General features: G+C 37.8%; 1 protein-coding gene and 1 long non-coding RNA gene across 19 annotated transcripts in view; both read left to right on the top strand.

Moving 5' to 3' along the window:
- FAM13B (family with sequence similarity 13 member B) overlaps positions 1–21,222 on the top strand; it is a 117,126-nt gene that overhangs the window by 72,245 nt on the left and 23,659 nt on the right. The gene's annotated exons all lie outside the window — the stretch shown is intronic.
- LOC309657370 lies at positions 787–9,527 on the top strand. The gene is made up of 2 exons (XR_014261775.1): positions 787–2,355; positions 3,789–9,527. It is a non-coding gene; the product is annotated as an uncharacterized lncRNA (long non-coding RNA).

Raw genomic sequence — 21,222 nt, forward strand, 5'->3', positions numbered from 1 at the left:
TCCCACTATTATTGTGTTACTGTCGATTTCCCCTTTTATGGCTGTGAGCATTTGCCTTATGTATTGAGGTGCTCCTATGTTGGGTGCATAAATATTTACAATTGTTATATCTTTTTCTTGGATTGATCCCTTATCATAATGTAGTGTCCTTCCTTGTCTCTTGTAACAGTCTGTATTTTAAAGTATGTTTTATCTGATATGAGTATTGCTACCCAGCTTTGTTTTGTTTTCCATCTACATGTTATATCTTTTTCCATCCCCTCACTTTTAGTTTGTATGTGTCCCTAGGTCTGAAATGGGTCTCTTGTAGGCAGCATATATATGGGTCTTGTTTTTGTATCCATTCAGCCAGTCTGTGTCTTTTGGTTGGAGCATTTAATCCATTCACATTTAAGGTAATTATCGATATGTATGTTCCTATCACCATTTTCTTAATTGTTTTGGGTTTGTTTTTCTAGGTCCTTTTCTTCTCTTGTGTTTCCCACTTAGAGAAGTTCCTTTAGCATTTGCTGTAGAGCTGGTTTGGTGGTGCTGAATTCTCTTAGCTTTTGCTTGTCTGTAAAGCTTTTGATTTCTCTATCGAATCTGAATGACATCCTTGCTGGGTAGAGTAATCTTGGTTGTAGATTTTTCCCTTTCATCACTTTAAATATATCCTGCCACTCCCTTCTGGCCTGCATAGTTTCTGCTGAAAAATCAGCTGATAACCTTATGGGGATTCCCTTGTATGTTATTTGATACTTTTCCCTTGCTGCTTTTAATAATTTTTATTTGAATTTATTTTTGTTAGTTTGATTAATATGGTGTCTTGGTGTTTGTTTCCTTGGGTTTATCCTGTATGGGACTGTCTTCACTTCCTGGAATTGCGTGGCTATTTCCTTTCCCATGTTAGGGAAGTTTTCGACTATAATCTCTTCACATATTTTCTCAGACCCTTTCTCTTTCTCTTCTCCTTCTGGGACCCCTATAATTTGAATGTTGGTGCATTTAATGTTGTCCAGAGGTCTCTGAGACTGTCTTCATTTCTTTTCATTCTTTTTTCTTTATTCTGCTCCTCAGCAGTTATTTCCACCATTCTGTGTTCCAGCTCACTTATGCATTCTTCTGCTTCAGTTATTCTGCTATTGATTCCTTCTAGTGTATTTTTCATTTTAGTTATTGTGTTGTTCATCACTGTTTGTTTGTTGTTTAGTTCTTATAGATCCTTGTTAAACATTTCTTGTGTTTTCTCGGTCCATCTCTCTATTGTATTCCCGAGATTTTGGATCATATTTACTATCATTACTCTGAATTCTTTTTCAGGTAGGTTGCCTGTTTCTTCTTTATTTATTTGGTCTTGAAGGTTTTTACCTTGCACCTTCGTCTGTAGCATACTTGTTTGTCGTTTCATTTTTTTTGGTGGGTGGGTCTCTGTTCCCATCTTACCGGTTGTTTGGCCTGAGGCGTCCAGTCCTGGAGTTTGCAGGCAGTTGGTTAGAGTTGGTCTCGGTGCCAAGATGAGGACCTCCAGGACATCTCACACAGATTAGTATTCCCTGGGGTCTGAGGTTCTCTGTTCATCCAACAGTTTGGACTTGGTGCTCCCACCACTGGAGCTGAGGCCTGACACCTGACCTGGGAGCCAAGATCCTGCAAGCTTTGAGGCGCCGACGGGGGGGGGGAAAAAAAAAGAACAGAACAATAACAAAGAATAAAAAATAAAATAAAATTAGAAAAATAAAAAATGTATTCAAAAAAATAAAAATATAAATGAAACAACAATAAGGCAAAACACAACCACAATGGCCAAAAAGCCAGAAAAGGCCCTGGGTGGGGGTGGGAGTGGTCGGCTTAGGCTCTTTGTGGACGGAGGGGGCCGCAGAGGGCAGAGGCTCAGGCCCAGGACCCCAGCAGGGTTGCTGGGGCCCAGGTGGGCAGGGTAGACACTAGCCTTGTTCCCCTGTGATCCACCGATCCCCCAAAGGTCTCTCCCCATCCCCACTGATCCATGTACCGTTGGTGTGTCCCTCTGATCGTGGGAACCCCTCCCTTGCCCCAGCTGCCCCTCAGGGGTGCCAGTCCCATCCCGCCTTCATTTTTCCTCTCCCTTTCCTTTCCCCCATGTCCTACCCGGTCGTGCTGGGATTCTTCCCATCCCTTTGGGTGTTGGAGGTCCCCCACCAGACCGGGTAGGTGCCCTAGTTGTGAGGCGACAGGAACTCTGTGTCTTCCTACTCTGCATCTATGTTAATGAGAGATACTAGTTTGTTGTTTTCTTTTCTTATAATGTTTTTCTTAGGTTTTAGTACAGGCATACCTTGGAGATATTGCAGGTTCAGTTTCAGATCACCACAATAAAGCGAGTATCACAATAAAGTGAGTCATGCAAAATTTTTTGATTCCCAGTGCATATAAAATTTATGTTTACACTATAGTATAGTCTATTAAGTGTGCAGTAGCATTATGTCTTAAAAAACAATGTACATACCTTAATTAAGAAATACTTTATTGCTAGGAAATGCTGATCATCAGAGCGTTCAGTGAGTTGTTGTAATATTTTTGCTGATGGAGGGTCTTGCCTGTTAATGACTGCTAACTGATCAGGATGGTGATTGCTGAAGGTTGAAGTGGCTGTGGCAATTTCTTAAAATAACACAGAAATGAAGTTTGCCGCATCAATTTACTCTTCCTTCCTGTAGCATGCAGTTCTGTTTGATAGCATTTAACCCACTGTAGAGCTTCTTTCAAAGTTGGAGTCAGTCTTTCAAAGTTGGAATCAGTCTTCTCAAACCCTGCCAGCGCTTTGTCAACTAAGTTTATGTAATATTCTGCATCCTTACTTGTCATTTCAATGATCTTCACAGCACCTTCACCAGGAGTAGATTCCATCTCAAGAAACAACTTTCTTTGCTCATCCATAAGAAGCAGCTCCTCATTTGTGAAAGTTTTATTTTGAGATTGCAGCAATTCAGTCACATCTTCAGGCTCCACGTTTTAAAAAATGTTTTAATAAATTTATGTTTTGACTGTGTTGGGTCTTCGTTACTGTGCGTGGGCTTTCTCTAGTTGTGGCGAGTGGGGGCTGTTCTTCGTTGCGGGGCACAGCCTTCTCCTTGTGGTGGCTTCTTTTGTTGTGATGCATGTGCTCTAGGCACGTGGACTTCAGTAGTTGTGGCTTGTGGGCTCAGTAGTTGTGGCTTGCGGGCTCTAGAGCACAGGCCCAGTAGTTGTGGTTCATGGGCTAAGTTGCTCCACGGCATGTGGGATCTTCCCAGACCGGGGCTCGAACCTGTGTCACCTGCATTGGCAGGCGGATTCTTAACCAGTGCGCCACCAGGGAAGTCCCTGAATGCCCTTTGATGACATCTAGAAAGGTGATTTCTTTCCAGAAGATTTTCAATTTATTTTGTCCAGATCCATCACAGGAATCACTGTCAGTGACAGCTATAGCCTTATGAAATGTATTTCTTTTTTTTTTAATACATCTTTATTGGAGTATATTGCTTCACAGTGTTGTGTTAGTTTCTGCTGTACAACAGAGTAAATTAGCTATATGCACACACATATCCCCATATCCCCTCCCTCTTGAGCCTCCCTCCCACCCTCCCCATCCCACCCCTCTAGGTCATCACAGTGCACGGAGCTGATCTCCCTGTGCTATGCAGCAACTTCCCACCATCCATCCATTTTACATTTGGTAGTGTATATATGTCAGTTGTACTCTCTCACTGTGTCTCAGCCTCCCCTTCCCTCCCGTGTCCTCAAGTCTGTTCTCAACGTCTGCATCTTTATTCCTCCCCTACCACTAGGTTCATCAGTACCATTATGAAACGTATTTCTAAAATAATGGAAAGTCGAAATCACTCCTTGATCCATGGGCTGCAGAATGGAACTTGTGTTAACAGGCATGAAAACAACATTAATCTTGTTGTATATCTCCATCGGAGCTCTTAGGTGACCAAGCACATTGTAATTGAGCAGTAATATTTTGAAAGCAGCTTGTTTTTCTGAGCAGTAAGTCTCAAGTGGGCTTAAAGTATTCAATAAACTATGTTGTAAAGAGATATGCCGTCATCCTGGCTTTGTTGTTCCATTTATAGAGCACAGAGAGAATAGATTTAGCATAATTCTTAAGGAACCTAGGATTTTCGGAATGGTAAATGAGCACTGGCTTCACCTTAAAGTCATCAGTGGCAGTAGCCCCTAACTAGAGACTCAGCCTGTTTTTTGAAGCTTTGAAGCCAGGCATTGACTTCTCCTCTCTAGCTATGAAAGTCCTAGATTACATCTTCTTCTAATATAAGGCTGTTATGTCTGCCTTGAAAATCTGTTGTTTAGTGTAGCCACCTTCATGAATTTTTTTAGCTGGATATTCTAGAAAACTGCAGCTTCTACATCAGCACTTTCTGCTTCAACTTGCACTTTTATATTATGGGGATAGCTTCTTTCCTTAAACCTCATGAACCAAGCTCTGCTAGCTTCAAACTTTTCTTCTGTAGCTTTCTTACCTCTCTCAGCTTTCATAGAATTCGAGAGAGTTAGGGCCTTATCTGGGTTAGGCTTTGGTTTAAGGGAATCTTGTGGCTGGTTTTATCTTCTGTCCGGATGACTGAAACGTTCTCTATATCAGCAATACGGGTTTTTCGCTTTCTTATTTATTTGTTGTGGAGTAGCACTTTTCATTTCCTTCAAGAACTTTTCCTCTGCTTTCAGAACTTGGCTAACTGTTTTTTGCAAGAGACCTTGCTTTTGGCCTGTCTTAGCTTTCAACATGTCTTCCTCACTAAGCTTATTAGTCATTTCTAGCTTTTGATATAAAGTGACACAGATGCAACCCTTCCTTTTACTTGAATGCTTAAAGGCCATTGTAGGGTTATTATTGGCCTTATTTCAATATTGTTGTATCTCAGGGAATCAGGAAGCCTGAGGAGAGGGAGAGAGATGGGAATGGCCTCTCAGTGAAGCAGTCAGTACATACAACATTTATCAATTAAGTTTGGTGTCTTCTATGGGTGTGCGCATTTGTGGTGCCCCAAAACAATCACAATAGTAACATCACATATCACTGATTATAGATCCCCATAATAAATATAATAATAATGAAAAAATTGGAAATATTGCAAGAATTACCAAAATGTGACACAGACTTGAAGTAAACAAATGCTGTTGTAGAAATGGTACAGATAGACTTGCTCACTGCAGGGTTGTCACAGACCTTCAGTTTGTAAAGAAACTCAATATCTGCAAAGCACAATAAAAGAGGAGATATACCTGTATTAGGGTAATACAGGCCTTGAAGAATGAGTTAGGAAGTATTCCCTCTGCTTCTATCCTCTGAAAGAGATTGTGTGGAATTGGTATAATTTCTTCCTTAAATGTTAGGTAGAATTCACCAGTGAACCCCTCTGCACCTAGTGCTTTCTGTTTTGGAAAGTTATTAATTATTGATTCAAGTTATTTAATAATCTGGCCCTATTCAGGTTGTCTGTTTTTTCTTGTGTGAGTTAATTTGTATCCTCTCTTATTTTTTCTTAGTTAGCTTGACTAGAGGCTTATTGATTTTATTAATTTTTTCAAAGAATCAGCTTTCGTTTTTGTTGATTTTTCTTTATTGGTTTCCTGTTTTCAATTTTATTTATTTCTACTATAATTTTTATTGTTTCTTTTCATCTTTATACTTTGAATTTAATTTGCTCTTCTTTTTTGTTTCCTGAGATTATTGATTTAGATCTTTTTTTCTAATATATGCATTCAGTGCTATACATCTCCCTAGACATTGCTTTGCTGCATCCTACAAATTTTGATTAGTTGTGTTTTCATTTTCATTTAGTTCAAAATATTTTAAAATTTCTCTTGAGATTTATTCTTTTACCCAAATGTTATATAGAAATGTGTTGTTTAATCTCCACATATTTTTGGATTTTCCTGTTACCTTTTTGTTATTGATTTCTAGTTTAAGTCTGTTGTGGTCTGGAATTAATTTTTTTATTTAATGGATTTTAGGAAACCTTTATGGATGATAGCTTCTTGTCCAGAAGAGAAAACTAAGATACAGACTGATTTTCTTCTTATTGTTGGTATAGGTCACTTCACTTGAGCATATATTTACTTAATGCAACATGTAATATCTGTTTACTTGGATGAATAAACAGAAAAATACCAGATTTAAATTTTCATTGACGTGATAATCTAGGTTGTAAATGCACACAATTTATAATATAGAATATAACTGTGTTGTTAGAGGTAGAAATGAAGTGCTACAGTTTTGCAGAAGAGAGGAAAGAACGTCTGGCCAGGGAAATTATGGAAGGCTTCTGGGAGGGAGGGGGATTTTTGAATGTGACCTTGCAGTGAGTTGGCTTTTGTTAGGTATTTGCGGAAGAGACTAAAGGAACAGTATGAGTGAAAATTACAGAGAAATGTTGAATGTTAGTGAAATAGTGCTAGTCATAGTGTTAGTGGTATTGTGGAGAGGGTATGTTGTGGAAGATAATTCTGGAAACGTTAATAGATATGGATCATGGCTAAAGGTTGGAATACTATCTTAAGCACTGTGGGCAGGCAGATCAAGATGGCGGAATAGAAGGACATGGAGCTCACCTTCTCCCACAAATACATCAAAAATAAATCTACATGTGGGACAATTCTCACAGAATACCTGCTGAACAGTGGCAGAAGATCTCATAAAACCAAAATTATAAGAAGGATCACCATGTAATCTGGTAGGATGAAAAAAGAAAAAAAAAAGGAATCAGGATGGGACATGCGCCGCTGGGAGGGAGCTGTGAAAGAGGAAAGGTTCCCTCACCCTGGGAAGCCCCTTCACCTTCTGGGAGATAAGCTGGGTCAGAAGGGGAGCTTCAGAGGCTCGGAGGAGAGTGCAGCACCCAGTTTGCGGTGGGCAGAACAGAGAGAGACCTGCACAGAAGGTCTTGGCCATCACTCTGCAGTCCCTAGCCCAAGACTTTCATCTGCTGGTGTGCACAGAGGCTGGGTGGTGAAACTCGGGCTTCAGAGGACAGACCAGGGGTTGGCTACTCGGAGACAGCCTGAAGGGACTGGAGAGTGGTCCAAGGCGCAACTGGGGGTGTGCACAGGAAGGAGTCCGCATCTGCCATTGAAGCCCTGTCATTAACGCTCATGAAAGGTGGGGCAGGGCCCACCTTAGAAGCTTTATTCTTGGTGTGCTTACAGCAGACTTGGCGCCACCTCTGTGAGTTCTGGGAGCATGCAAGTGTGGGCGGGTTGCTCACACTTGGAGTCAGGGCTGAAATCTGAGCCAATCCCCAGGGGCTGCACGACTTGGAAAGCAGGGCTGAAATCTGAGTGTCTCAGTGTCCCAGTGGCTGTGTGATCACAAATGTACACATGGCAGGCAGCTTTGTAAACTCAGTGCCTGCACGACATCCGAGTGGATTGCTGCAGACACACACATGCAGAGGTGGAGCTGGTGTCTGGGCTGACTCAGTAGTTCCCAGGGCAGGTCCAGGTGTGTGACTGTGGCCGTCCTGGTGCCTGACCTCAGTGATTCTGTGCCAACAGATGTGCACTAGTGGCTTTGTGAGCACAGTGCCTAGGGGACACCCAGGCGGATTGCCTGAATTCCCACGGTTGAGGCAGGGCCGAGGGCAGTGCGAAAAAAACTGTACTTTGTGAGCCTGCACAACGGGTGACAGGCAACACCACAGAGTACACTCCCTGGTGGACAGCTCCTGTGGAGGAATACTCAGCAGCTCCTCTCCCAGTGGGAGTGTTCCACTCCTGCCTACCTCACACCGCAGTCCAGAAGTGGATCTGGGGGCATCTACTCCAACAACTGGGGAGCAGATCCTGCCCCCAACAGGGCTTTGACAACCATAGAACAAAGAGGAGGCCCCACTCAACATCCAGTGCAGGCTCTGGTCACCACAACAAAAATCACACCTCCTACCAAGGGGAAAATGGCCAACACACACTGAAGAAAGACGTGGCAGGCATCCATACTAAAAACAGCCCTTGCACCAAAAATATTAGACTCACAGAGGCTACACAGGGACACTCCCGCATAAGGACAGCCCTTCAAGACCACAGTAGATAACTGTTTCTCCTAAACTCATAGAGTCAGAGAAATATTAGTAAAATAGTAAAATGAAGAAGCAGAGGAAGCTCTCCCAATTAAAAGATCAAGAGAATTCCCCTGAAAGAACAATGAAACAGACATCTCCAGTCTACCAGATCCTGAGTTCAAAAAAGAGGTAATGAAAATTACTGAAAGAATTAAAGTCTATTGATATAAATACAAATTACCATGAAAAGGAACTAGAAACTATAAAGAGGAGCCAATTAAAATTAGAAAGCTCAATTGCCAAGACAAAAGCTGAGCTAAAGGCAATCAATAGCAAACTGGATAATGCAGAAGAACAAGTAAGTGATCTGGAAGATAGAATAATGGAAATCACCCAACCAAAACAGCAGACAGAAAGATGAAAAAAAATGAAAGTAATATATGAGACCTATGGGATAATATAAAGCCTCCCAATCTATGCATAATAGGGATCCCAGAAGGAGAAGAAAGAAAAAAGGGGGTTGAAAATGTATTTGAAGAAATTATGGCTGAAAACTTCCCAAACCTAAAGAAGGAAACTTATATCTAGGTACAGGAAGCACATAGGGTCCCAAACAAGATGAACCCAAACAGAACTACACCAAGACATATTGTAATTAAAATGGCAAAAGTTAAAGAGAGGATTTTAAAGGCAGCAAGAGAAAAACAAAGAGTTAATGACAAGGGAATGCCCATAAGTCTATCAGCTGATTTCTCTACAAACGTTGCAGGCCAGAAGGGTGTGGCAAGATATATTCAAACTCCTGAAAGGGAAAACCTGCAACCTCAGATACTCTACCCAGCAAGATTATCATTTAGAATAGAAGGAGAGGTAAAGAATTTCTCAGACAAGAAAAACTAGAAGAATACAGCAATAATAAACCTATCCTAAAAGAAATATTAAAAGGTCTTCTCTAAATAGAAAAGAAGTAAGAATCTGTAGGAAAGAGAAATTACCATTGGATCGTAAATCACTTAAATAAGCCAGCACACAGATTAAAAAAAAATTTTTTTTCTTCTGAAAGTGATAATAACTACAATGAACAACAATAGGATAAACATGAAGATGTAAAAGAGGACATCAAAATCATAAAATGTGAGGAGGGAGAGTAAGAAAATGTAGGGGTTTTTTTTAGAATGTGTTTGAGCCTATATGACTACTAGTCTAAAGCAAGTAGATATAGTAATGGGTTAACATACTTGAAAAACAGGGTAACCACAAATCAAAAACATAAAATAGATTCACAAAAACCAAAAAAGAGAACACAAGCATAGTACAAAAGAAAACCATCAAACCACAAAAGGAAAAACAAAAAGAAAAAGGAACAAAGAAGAAATACAAAGTTAACTGGAAAACAAGGTTTAAAATGTAATAAATACATGTCTATCAACAATTACCTTAAATGTCAATGGACTAAATGCTCCAATCAAAAGACATAGAGTGGCAGATTGGAGAAGAAAACAAGAGTCTGCAAGATGCTGCCTGTAAGAGACCCACTTTAGGGCAAAGGATGCACGTAGATTGAAATTTAAGGGCTGGAAAAAGATATTTCATGCAAATGGAAATGACAAGAAAGCAGGGGTATCAATACTCATATCAGACAAAATAGACTTTATTTTATTTTTTTTTAAATTTAGTTTTGGTTGCGTTGGGTCTTCATTGCTGCACGCTGGCTTTCTCTAGTTGCAGCGAGTGGGGGCTACTCTTCATTGCAGTGCGCGGGCTTCTCATCGCGGTGGCTTCTCTTGTTGTGGAGCATGGGCTCTAGGCACGTGGACTTCAGTAGTTGTGGCACGTGGGCTCAATAGTGTGGCTCGTGGGCTCTGGAGCACAGGCTCAGTAGTTGTGGTCCATGGGCTTAGTTGCTCCGTGGCATGTGGGATCTTCCCGGACCAGGGCTCGAACCCGTGTCCCCTGCATTGGCAGGCGGATTCTTAACCACTGCGCCACCAGGGAAGTCCCAAAATAGACTTTAAAACAAAGGCCATAAAGAAAGATAAAGAAGGGCACTATATAATGATAAAAGGATCAATACAGGAAGAGGATATTACGCTCATTAACATATATGCACCCAATATAGGAGCACCTAAATACATAAAACAAATATTAACAGACATAAAGGGAGAAATTGACAGGAATACAATAATAGTAGGAGACTCACATCAGTAAACAGATCTACCAGACAAAATCAGTAAGGCAATAGAGATCCTAAATGATAATAGAACAGTTAAACTTAATTTGTATTTTCAGGACATTACATCCAAAAAAACCAGAATACACATTCTTTTCAAGTGCACTTGGAATGTTCTGTAGGATTGGCCACATACTAGGACACAAAACAAGCCTCAACAAAAGGATAGAAATTATTTCAAGCATCTTTTCTGACCACAACAGCATGAAACTAGAAATCAACCACAGAAAGAGAAATGAGAAAGAAATGATTACATGGAGACTAAAACCATGCTACTAAAGACCAGTGGGTCAACAATGAAATCAAAGAGGAAATTTAAAAATACCTTGAGACAAATGACAATGAAAACACAACCATACAAAATCTAATGGATGCAACAAAAGCAGTTCTTAGATGGAAGTTCATAACGATATAGACCACCCACACAAAAAAAGAAGAGTCTCAAACAACCTAAGCTACCACTTGAAAGAATTAGAAAAAGAAGAACAAACAAAACCTGAAGTCAGCAGAAGGAAGGAAATAATAAAGATAAGACAGGCAATAAGTAAAATAGGGATTAAAAAGACCAAAGAAAAAAAATCTAGACCAGGATGCCCACTCTCACCACTTCTATTCAACACATATTGGAAGTCCTAGCCACAGCAATTGGACAAGAAAAAGAAATAAAATGTATCCAAATTGGAAGAGAAGAGGTAGAATTGTCATTATATGCAGATGACGTGATACTATATATAGAAAGCCTTAAAGACTCTACAGAGAAATTACTAAAACCAAGAAATTATAAAACCAAGAGCTGGTTCTTTGAAAGGGTAAACAAAATTGACAAACCTCTAGCTAGGCTCATCAAGAAGAAAAGGGAGAGGACCCAAATAAAGAAAATAAGAAATGAAAGAGGAGAAATAGCGACGCATACCATAGAAATACAAAAAACTGTAAGAGAATACTATAACAATTATATGCAAACAAATTGGACAACCCAGAAGAAATGGACAAGAGTCTAGAAACATACAGCCCACCAAAACTCAATTCAGGAAGAAATAGATAATTTGAACAGGCTGATCACTAGAAGTGAAATAGAATCTGTTAAAAAAACAAAAACAAAAAAAACCTCCCCACAAACAGAAGTCCAAGACCAGATGGCTCCACAGGTGAATTCTACCAAACATACAAAGAAGAACTTATACTGATCCTTCTAAAAGTCTTCCAAAAGATTGAAGAGGAGGGAACACTCCTAAAGTCATAATGTGGAGCCACCATCACCCTGATACCGAAACCAGACAAAGACATTATGAGAAAAGAAAATTACAGGCGAACATCTTTGATGAATATAGATGCAAAAATTCTCAGCACAATATTAGCAAACCAAATCTAATAACACAGATTCTAATAAAAAAGATGATATACCACAATCAAGTTGGATTCATCCCAGGGTCAAAGGGATGGTTCAGCATACACAAATCAATGTGATACACCATGTCAACAAAAGACAGTACAAAAACCACATGATCATCTCAATAGATGAAGAAAAGGTATTTGATAAAATTCAATATCCTTTCATGATGAAGACTCTTACCAGAGTGGCTGTAGAGGGAACATATCTCAACATAATAAAAAACTATTTGTGACAAACCGCAGCCAATATAATACTCAACATTGAAAAGCTGAAAGCCTTCCCGCTAAAATCTAGAAGACAAGGATGCTCACTCTCACCACTTCTATTCAACACAGTATTGGAAGTCCTAGCCACAGCAGTCAGACAAGAAAAAGAAATAAAAGGTATCCAAATTGGAAGAGAAGAGGTAAAATTGTCATTATATGCAGATGACGTGATACTATATATAGAAAGCCTTAAAGACTCTACAGAGAAATTACTAGAACTGATAAATGAATTCAGCAGCGTAGCAGGATGCAAGATTAAACATACAGAAATCTGTTGTATTTCCTTACACTAACAGTGAAACATCAGAAAGGGAAAATAAGAAAACAATCCCATTTAAAATCACATCAAAAAATAAATAAAATACTTAGGAATAAACCTGACCAAAGAGGTGAAAGACTTATATGTTGAGAAATATAAAACATAAAGGAAATTGAAGATGATTCAAAGAAATGGAAGATATCCCATGCTCTTGGGATGGAAGAATTAATATTGTTCAAAATGGCCATATTACCCAAAGCAATCTACAGATTTAATGTGATCCCTATCAGGTTACCCATGACATTTTTCACAGAAGTAGGACAAATAATCCTAAAATTTTGATGGAACCATAAAAGACCCAGAATTGCCAAAGCAATCCTGAGGAAAAAGAACAAAGCTGGAGGCATAACCCTCCCAGCCTTCAGACAGCACTACAAAGCTACAGTAATCAAAACAGCATGGTATTGGCACAGAAACAGACATATGGATCAATGGAACAGAATAGAGAGAGCTCAGAAATAAACCCACGTATCTATGGTCAATTAATCTTTGACAAAGGAGGCAAGAATATACAATGGAGAAAAGACAGTCTCTTCAGCAAGTGGTGTGGGGAAAGCTGGACAGCCACATTGTAAATCGATGAAGTTAGAACACACCCTTACACCGTACACAAAAATAAACTCAAAATGGCTTAAAGACTTAAATATAAGACATGACACAGTAAAACTCCTAGAAGAGAACGTAGGCAAAACATTTCTGACATAAATCTTACCAGTGTTTTCTTAGGTCAGTCTCCCAAGGCAATAGAAATAAAAGCAAAAATAAACAAATGGGACCTAATCAAACTTACACACTTTTGCACAGCAAAGGAAACCACAAGCAAAATGAAAAGACATTTGAATTTATTGTTGTGTAAGGTATGAAGAATGGATTTAACTTTTTTCCTAGATGTTTACCTAGTTTTCTCAATATATGAATTTATTGAATAATCTATCTTTTTCCACACTGATTTGAAATGCCACCTTTGGGAATTCCCTGGTGGGCCCTCACTGCCAAGGGCCCAGGTTCAGTCCCTGGTCCGGGAACTAAAATCCCACAAGCCACGTGGTGAGGCCAAGGAAAAAAAAAAGAAATGCCACCTTTATTATAAATTAAATGCTTGCATAAATTTGCATGTGTTTCCCTTTCATTCATCAGCAGTGAATGAGAGCTCCTGTTGCTCTACATCCTTGCCAGTGTTTGGTGTTATCAGTGTTTGGGATTTTGGCGAGTCTTGTGTTATCTCGTTGTTTTAATTTGCAGTTCCCTCATGACATATAATGTTGAGCATCTTTTCATATGTTTATTTGCCATCTGAATATCTTTGGTGAATTCAGGTCTTTTGTTCATATTTTGATCCGGTTGTTTTCTGTTGAGTTTTAAGAGTTCTTTATATATTTTGAGTAAGTCTTTTATCAGATATAAAATATCAGGTCTTTTGCAAATTAGTATTTTTTAAAAAGTACTAATGAGTTCTGTAGAAAATACCTAGGATTTTTGTATTGATATGACGAAATCTATGTAAATTTTTAAAATAGGTACAACAAGCTGCATAGTAATTTGCACTGTTTTGGGGTTGGAAACTGTCTGCAAATCAGTCGCCTGATTAGAATTCACATCAGAATACGGTTTTATCAGTGAATTTCTCATGAAATCAATCCATTTCAGGATTAGCAGGACTCTGTTGCTGGCACCCTGCCAAATTTGCAATTATTTATATCTTCCAAACCCTGAGAAACTTCTGCAGTATAAGTACCTCCTTTCAGAAGTGGAGGCCAGAAGTATTTGGGAAACTCTAGCAGACAACCAAGAGGAAGAAATGGCTGTCAATTTGACTTGTACTATTATGAGACTCCACTCTTTTTTTTTTTTTTTTTTTTTAAACACTCAAAACCTCTGACAGGCAACAACCATTCAATAATGCTTTTTTTTTTTTAAGTCACAACGTTTCTTTTTTAAATTAAAAAAAATTGAGATATAGTTGACACATAATATTACATTAGTTTCAAGTGCACAACATTTGATACATGTATATATTGTGAAATGATCACAAGTCTAGTTAGTAGCTATTACCACACAGTTAAATTCTTTTTTCTTGTGATGAGATTTTTAAGATCTACTCTCAGCAACTTTCAAATATACAATACAGTATTATTAACTATAGTTACCATGATGTATATTATATTTCTAAGTCTTATTTATTTTTATAACTGGAAAGTTTGTACCTTTTGACTACCTTCACCCATTTTACCCACCCCCCCCCCACCTCTGGCAACCATCCGTATGTTCTCTATATCCATAAATTTGATTTTTTTCTTAAAATTCCACATATAAGTGAGATCATATGGTATTTGTCTTTCTCTGTCTAACATATTTCTCATAGCATAATGCCTTCAAGGTCCATCCATGTTGTTGCAAATGGCAGGACTTCATTCTCTTTTAAGGCAGAATAATATTCCATTGTGTATATGTATACACACACATTTTTTCTTCATCCATTTATCTATTTGGGGACACTTAGGTCATTTCCATATCTTGGCTACTGTAAAATAATGCTGCAGTGAACATGGGGGTGCACCTATCTTTTTGAGTTAGCATTTTCCTTTCCTTCACATAAATACCCAGAAGTGGAATTGCTGGTAATCATATGGTAGTTCTATTTTTAATTTTTTTGAGGAACCTCCATACCATTTTCCATAGTGGCTGCACCAGTTTACATTCCCAGCAATTTACATTTCCATCTCTAGGACACTAGGGTTCCTTTTTCTCCACATCCTCACCAGCATTTGTTATGTCTTGTCTTTCTGATGATAGTCTTTCTAACAGGTGTGAGGTGGTATCTTATTGTGGTTTTGATTTGCATTTTCCTGATGGTTAGTGATGTTGAGCACCTTTTCATGTACCTGTTGGCCATCTGTATGTCATCTTTGAGAAGATATCTATTTAGATCCTCTGCCCATTTTTTAATTGTATTATTTGTGGGTTTTTTGCTGTTGAGTTTTATGAGTTCTTTATATATTTTGGATATTAACTCCTTATCAGATATATGATTTGCAAATATTTTCTCCCATTCTGTAGGTTGCCTTTTCATTTTGTTGATGTTTCCTCTGTTGTGGAGACCGCATCAGTTTTGACCACATTAATTCAGTGGAAGAAATTGGTCTAGATTGAAGTACATTTAATGTATTTTTATATAACCTTTAAAAATTGTGAATCACTATGAGGTGTACCTGAAACTTATATAATATTGTGTATAAACTATACCTCAATTAAGAAAACTTTTTTTAAGCCTCCATAGTCTAACTGATACAAAAGTATAGTGAGTTGGCAGCCCATTTAAATGGAAAGCTATTATTAATCAAAATTGTTTTCTGCTTAACACACAGAATTTTGCTCCAATGTGTTTTTATGTCTGTTGAACTAAAAAATAAAATCAAGTTGCGGACTGCAGTTTTATTTTTCTGGGTATAATCTGCCATCTGTTGGTTGAAAATGTTTTAGTAAGAGTTTCTAAAAAGCAGATGAAATGTGGAGAATGAAGTGGGGATGTTTAGCCTATCTAAAAGAAGTAGCTAGCATACTTGAGCAAAACTAGGTGGAGATGGGAAGATGCAGACTAAGCTGTGTGAAAGCATCAATTATGGATGGCTAAGGAATGGGTGGAGACCAAAGGAATTACTGGAAATGCCCATCAGTCTTTAGTTCCTGGCAGTAAACCCTGACAACCCCTAAGACATTGGCAATATGATTGTGCTGTAGATGCTGCTCACACTATTACTACCACTGCCACCACCACCACCAAAGCTCTCTAGCTTACCTGAATTGAGACCAGAGTGCCTTAGACGTCCTTTGTGAGGACCCTGATGTTTGTGGAGAAAAGAGGGAAGAAAGTATGGGCTATTTTGTTCGCTGATATTTTAGGAAAAAAAATAGGCTCTTCTCTACTTATGTACAAAGAATTGAATGTTTTATCTAGAATGAATTCTGAGGAAGTGAAATTTCTTTAAGTGATGAAGTATATTTTAGTTTCTAAACAAAGTATTGTATATTTCCCTGTGTGTTAAATTGAAGTCTGGACATATTCTAACCTGACTCTAATAACTTTTATTTTTCTTTGTCCTGGGGTATCATATAGAGCACAGTTCTGCACCAGACTCTGAATTTCATCTGCCTTCTCCACTGCTGGGCTGTCAGCTTTTGCTACTGTCACTGCATCTTTTATTACCCCTAACTGGATTTTTGTTTAGTACTTTTCACTATTTAAGAATTATGTTGCCTAACTCTGGCTGGAGGGTATGTGGGTATTAGTTATATCAGCCTTTGTACTTTGTTTCAATTATTTCATAGTAAAAAGAATTATAGGTTAAGTAAGAGTTGGTCATGTAATAGTATGCTTTTGTAATAGAGCTTTATAGTTTTTCTTATGAGTTATTTCTTTTGATTCTCTTATAGTAACTGTAAGATAAGCAAGTAAGTGATTGTTATTTTCTTAATTTTCATGAGAAGGGAGGAACTGGGACTTGAATTTGGTTCTTTGAGTAAAACAAGAAAGCTCATTTTAAATATTGGGTCTCTGTAATGGTTTTTCATGGTCCCCAAAACCTTCATATTTAAGAATGTAAAGCTATATTCCAGAGCATAAAGGTTGCTGAAGTCTGATTTCTAGGTCAGTGGTTCTTACACTTTGGGTCCCAGGACCTCTTTATACTCTTCAAAATTACTGAGGATCCCAAAAAGCTTTTGTTTACATAGGTATATCTATCGATATTTAGTATATTAGAAATTAAAAGTGAGCAATTAAAATGTTTATTAAATTACTTAAAAATAACAATAAACTCACTCAAGGTAACATACATAAGGTTGTTTTTTTCTTCTTAATAAAAGCAGCTATTTTTTTTTTTTTGGTTTAAACTGAGGATCTTTATTTACTTATTTATTTTCAATTTTTAAATTTTTATTTTATTTTTTTGTACAGCAGGTTCTTATTAGTCATCAGTTTTATACACATCAGTGTGTAAATGTCAATCCCAATCTCCCAATTCATCACACACCGCCCTCCCAACCGCCACGTTCCCTCCTTGCTGTCCATATGTTTGTTCTCTACATCTGTGTCTCAATTTCTGCCCTGCAAACCAGTTCATCTGTACCATTTTTCTAGGTTCCACATATATGCGTTAATATACAATATTTGTTTTGCTCTTTCTGACTTACTTCACTCTGTATGACAGTTGCTAGATCCATCCACGTCTCAACAAATGACCCAATTTCGTTTTTTTTTATGGCTGAGTAATATTCCATTGTATATATGTACCACACTTCTTTATCCATTCATCTGTTGATGGGCATTTAGGTTGCTTCTATGACCTGGCTATTGTAAGTAGTGCTGCAGTGAACATTGGAGTGCATGTGTCATTTTGAATTATGGTTTTCTCTAGGTATATGCCCAGTAGTGGGATTGCTGGGTCATATGGTAATTCTATTTTTAGTTTTTTAAGGAACCTCCATACTGTTCTCCATAGTAGCCGTATCAATTTACATTCCCACCAACAGTGCAAGAGGGTTCCCTTTTCTCCACACCCTCTCCAGCATTTGTTGTTTGTAGATTTTCTGATGATGCCTATTCTAACTGGTGTGAGGTGATACCTCATTGTAGTTTTGATTTGCATTTCTCTAATAATTAGTGATGTTGAGCATCTTTTCATGTGCTTCTTGGCCATCTGTATGTCTTCTTTGGAGAAATGTCTATTTAGGTCTTCTGCCCATTTTTGGATTGGGTTGTTTGTTTTTTTAATATTGAGCTGCATGAGCTGTTTATATATTTTGGAGATTAAGCCTTTGTCCGTTGATTCGTTTGCAAATATTTTCTCCCATTCTGAGGGTTGTCTTTTCGTCTTGTTTATGGTTTCCTTTGTTGTGCAAAAGCTATGAAGTTTCATTAGGTCCCATTTGTTTATTTTTGTTTTTATTTCCATTACTCTAGGAGGTGGATCAAAAAAGATCTTGCTGTGATTTATGTCAAAGAGTGTTCTTCCTATGTTTTCCTCTAAGAGTTTTATAGTGTCCGGTCTTACATTTAGGTCTCGAATCCATTTTGAGTTTATTTTTGTGTATGGTGTTAGGGAGTGTTCTAATTTCATTCTTTTACATGTAGCTGTCCAGTTTTCCCAGCACCACTTATTGAAGAGACTGTCTTTTCTCCAGTGTATATCCTTGCCTCCTTTGTCCTAGATTAGTTGACCATAGGTGTGTGGGTTTATCTCTGGGCTTTCTATCTTGTTCCATTGATCTGTGTTTCTGTTTTTGTGCCAGTACCATATTGTCTTGATTACTGTAGCTTTGTAGTATAGTCTGAAGTCAGGGAGTCTGATTCCTCCAGCTCTGTTTTTTTCCCTCAATAGCTTTGGCTATTCGGGGTCTTTTGTGTCTCCATACAAATTTTAAGATTTTTTGTTCTAGTTCTGTAAAAAATGTCATTGGTAATTTGATAGGGATTGCATTGAATCTGTAGATTGCTTTGGGTAGTATAGTCATTTTCACAATATTGATTCTTCCAATCCAAGAACATGGTATATCTCTCCATCTGTTGGTATCATCTTTAATTTCTTTCATCAGTGTCTTATAGTTTTCTGCATACAGGTCTTTTGTCTCCCTAGGTAGGTTTATTCCTAGGTATCTTATTCTTTTTGTTGCAGTGGTAAATGGGAGTGTTTCCTTAATTTCTCTTTCAGATTTTTCATCATTAGTATATAGGGATGCAAGAGATTTCTGTGCATTAATTTTGTATCCTGCAATTTGCCCAGGTTCATTGATTAGCTCTAGTAGTTTTCTGGTAGCATCTTTAGGATTCTCTATGTGTAGTATCATGTCATCTGTAAACAGTGACAGTTTTACTTCTTCTTTTCCAATTTGTATTCCTTTTATTTCTTTTTCCTCTCTGATTGTTGTGGCTAGGAGTTCCAAAACTGTGTTGAATAATAGTGGTGAGAGTGGACATCCTTGTCTCGTTCCTGATCTTAGAGGAAATGCTTTCAGTTTTTCACCATAGAGAATGTTGTTTGCTGTGGGTTTGTTGTATATGGCCTTTATTATGTTGAGGTAGGTTCCCTCTATGCCCAGTTTCTGGAGAGTTTTTATCATAAATGGGTGTTGAATTTTGTCAAAAGCTTTTTCTGCATCTATTGAGATGATCATATGGTTTTTCTTCTTCAGTTTGTTAATATGGTGTATCACACTGATTGATTTGCATATATTGAAGAATCCTTGCATCCTTGAGATAAATCCCACTTGATCGTGGTCTATGATCCTTTTAATGTGTTGTTGGATTCCGTTTGCTAGTATTTTGTTGAGGATTTTTGCGTCTATATTCATCAGTGATATTGGTCTGTAATTTTCTTTTTATGTAGTATCTTTGTCTGGTTTTGGTATCAGGGTGATGGTGGCCTCATAGAGTGAGTTTGTGAGTGTTCCTTCCTCTGCAACTTTTTGGAAGAGTTTGAGAAGGATGGGTGTTAGCTCTTCTCTAAATGTTTGATAGAATTCACCTGTGAAGGCATCTGGTCCTGGACTTTTGTTTGTTGGAAGATTTTTAATCACAGTTTCAATTTCATTGCTTGTGATTGGTCTGTTCATATTTTCTATTTCTTCCTGGTTCAGTCTTGGAAGGTTATACCTATCTAAGAATTTGTCCATTTCTTCCAGGTTGTCCATTCTATTGGCATGGAGTTGCTTGTAGTAGTCTCTTAGGATGCTTTGTATTTCTGCAGTGTCTGTTGTAACTTCTCCTTTTTCATTTCTAATTTTATTGATTTGAGTCCTCTCCCTCTTTTTCTTGATGAGTCTGGCTAATGGTTTACAAATTTTATTTATCTTCTCAAAGAACCGGCTTTTAGTTTTATTGATCTTTGCTATTGTTTTCTTTGTTTCTATTATTTCATTTATTTCTGCACTGATCTTTATGATTTATTTCCTTCTGCTAACTTTGGGTTTTGTTTATTCTTCTTTCTCTAGTTCCTTTTGGTGTAAGGTTAGATTGTGTATTTGAGATTTTTCCTGTTTCTTGAGGTAGGCTTGTATAGCTATAAACTTCCCTCTTAGAACTGCTTTTGCTGCATCCCATAGGTTTTGGATCATCGTGTTTGCATTGTCATTTGTCTCTAGGTATTTTTTGATTTCCTCTTTGATTTCTTCAGTGATCTCTTGGTTATTTAGTAATGTATTGTTTAGCCTCCATGTGTTTGTGTGTTTTACTTTTTTTCCCCTGTAATTGATTTCTAATCTCACAGCATTGTGGTCAGAAAAGATACTTGATATGATTTCAGTTTTCTTAAATTTACTGAGGCTTGATTTATGACCCAAGATGTGATCTATCCTGGAGAGTGTTCCGTGCGCACTTGAGAAGAACGTGTAATCTGCTGTTTTTGGATGGAATGTCCTATATATATCAATTAAATCTATCTGGTCTATTGTGTCATTTAAAGCTTCTGTTTCCTTATTAATTTTCATTTTGGATGATCTGTCCATTGGTGTAAGTGAGGTGTTAAAGTCCCCCACTATTATTGTGTTACTGTTGATTTCCTCTTTTATAACTGTTAGCAGTTGCCTTATGTATTGAGGTGTTCCTATGTTGTGTGCATATATATTTATAATTGTTATATCTTCTTCTTGGATTGATCCCTTGATCATTATATAGTGTCCTTCCTTGTCTCTTGTAACATTCTTTGTTTTAAAGTCAACTTTATCTGATATGAGTATTGCTACTCCAGCTTTCTTTTGATTTCCATTTGCATGGAATATCTTTTTCCATCCCTTCACTTTCAGTCTGTATGTGTCCCTAGGTCTGAAGTGGGTCTCTTGTAGACAGCATATATATGGGTCTTGTTTTTGTATCCATTCAGCAAGCCTGTTTCTTTTGGTTGGAGCATTTAATCCATTCACATTTAAGGTAATTATCGATATGTATGTTCCTATGACCATTTTCTTAATTGCTTTGGATTTGTTTTAGTAGGTCCTTT

This window comes from Balaenoptera physalus, assembly GCF_965194825.1.
Source record: "Balaenoptera physalus genome assembly, chromosome: 3".
In the NCBI taxonomy this organism is placed as follows: domain Eukaryota; kingdom Metazoa; phylum Chordata; class Mammalia; order Artiodactyla; family Balaenopteridae; genus Balaenoptera; species Balaenoptera physalus.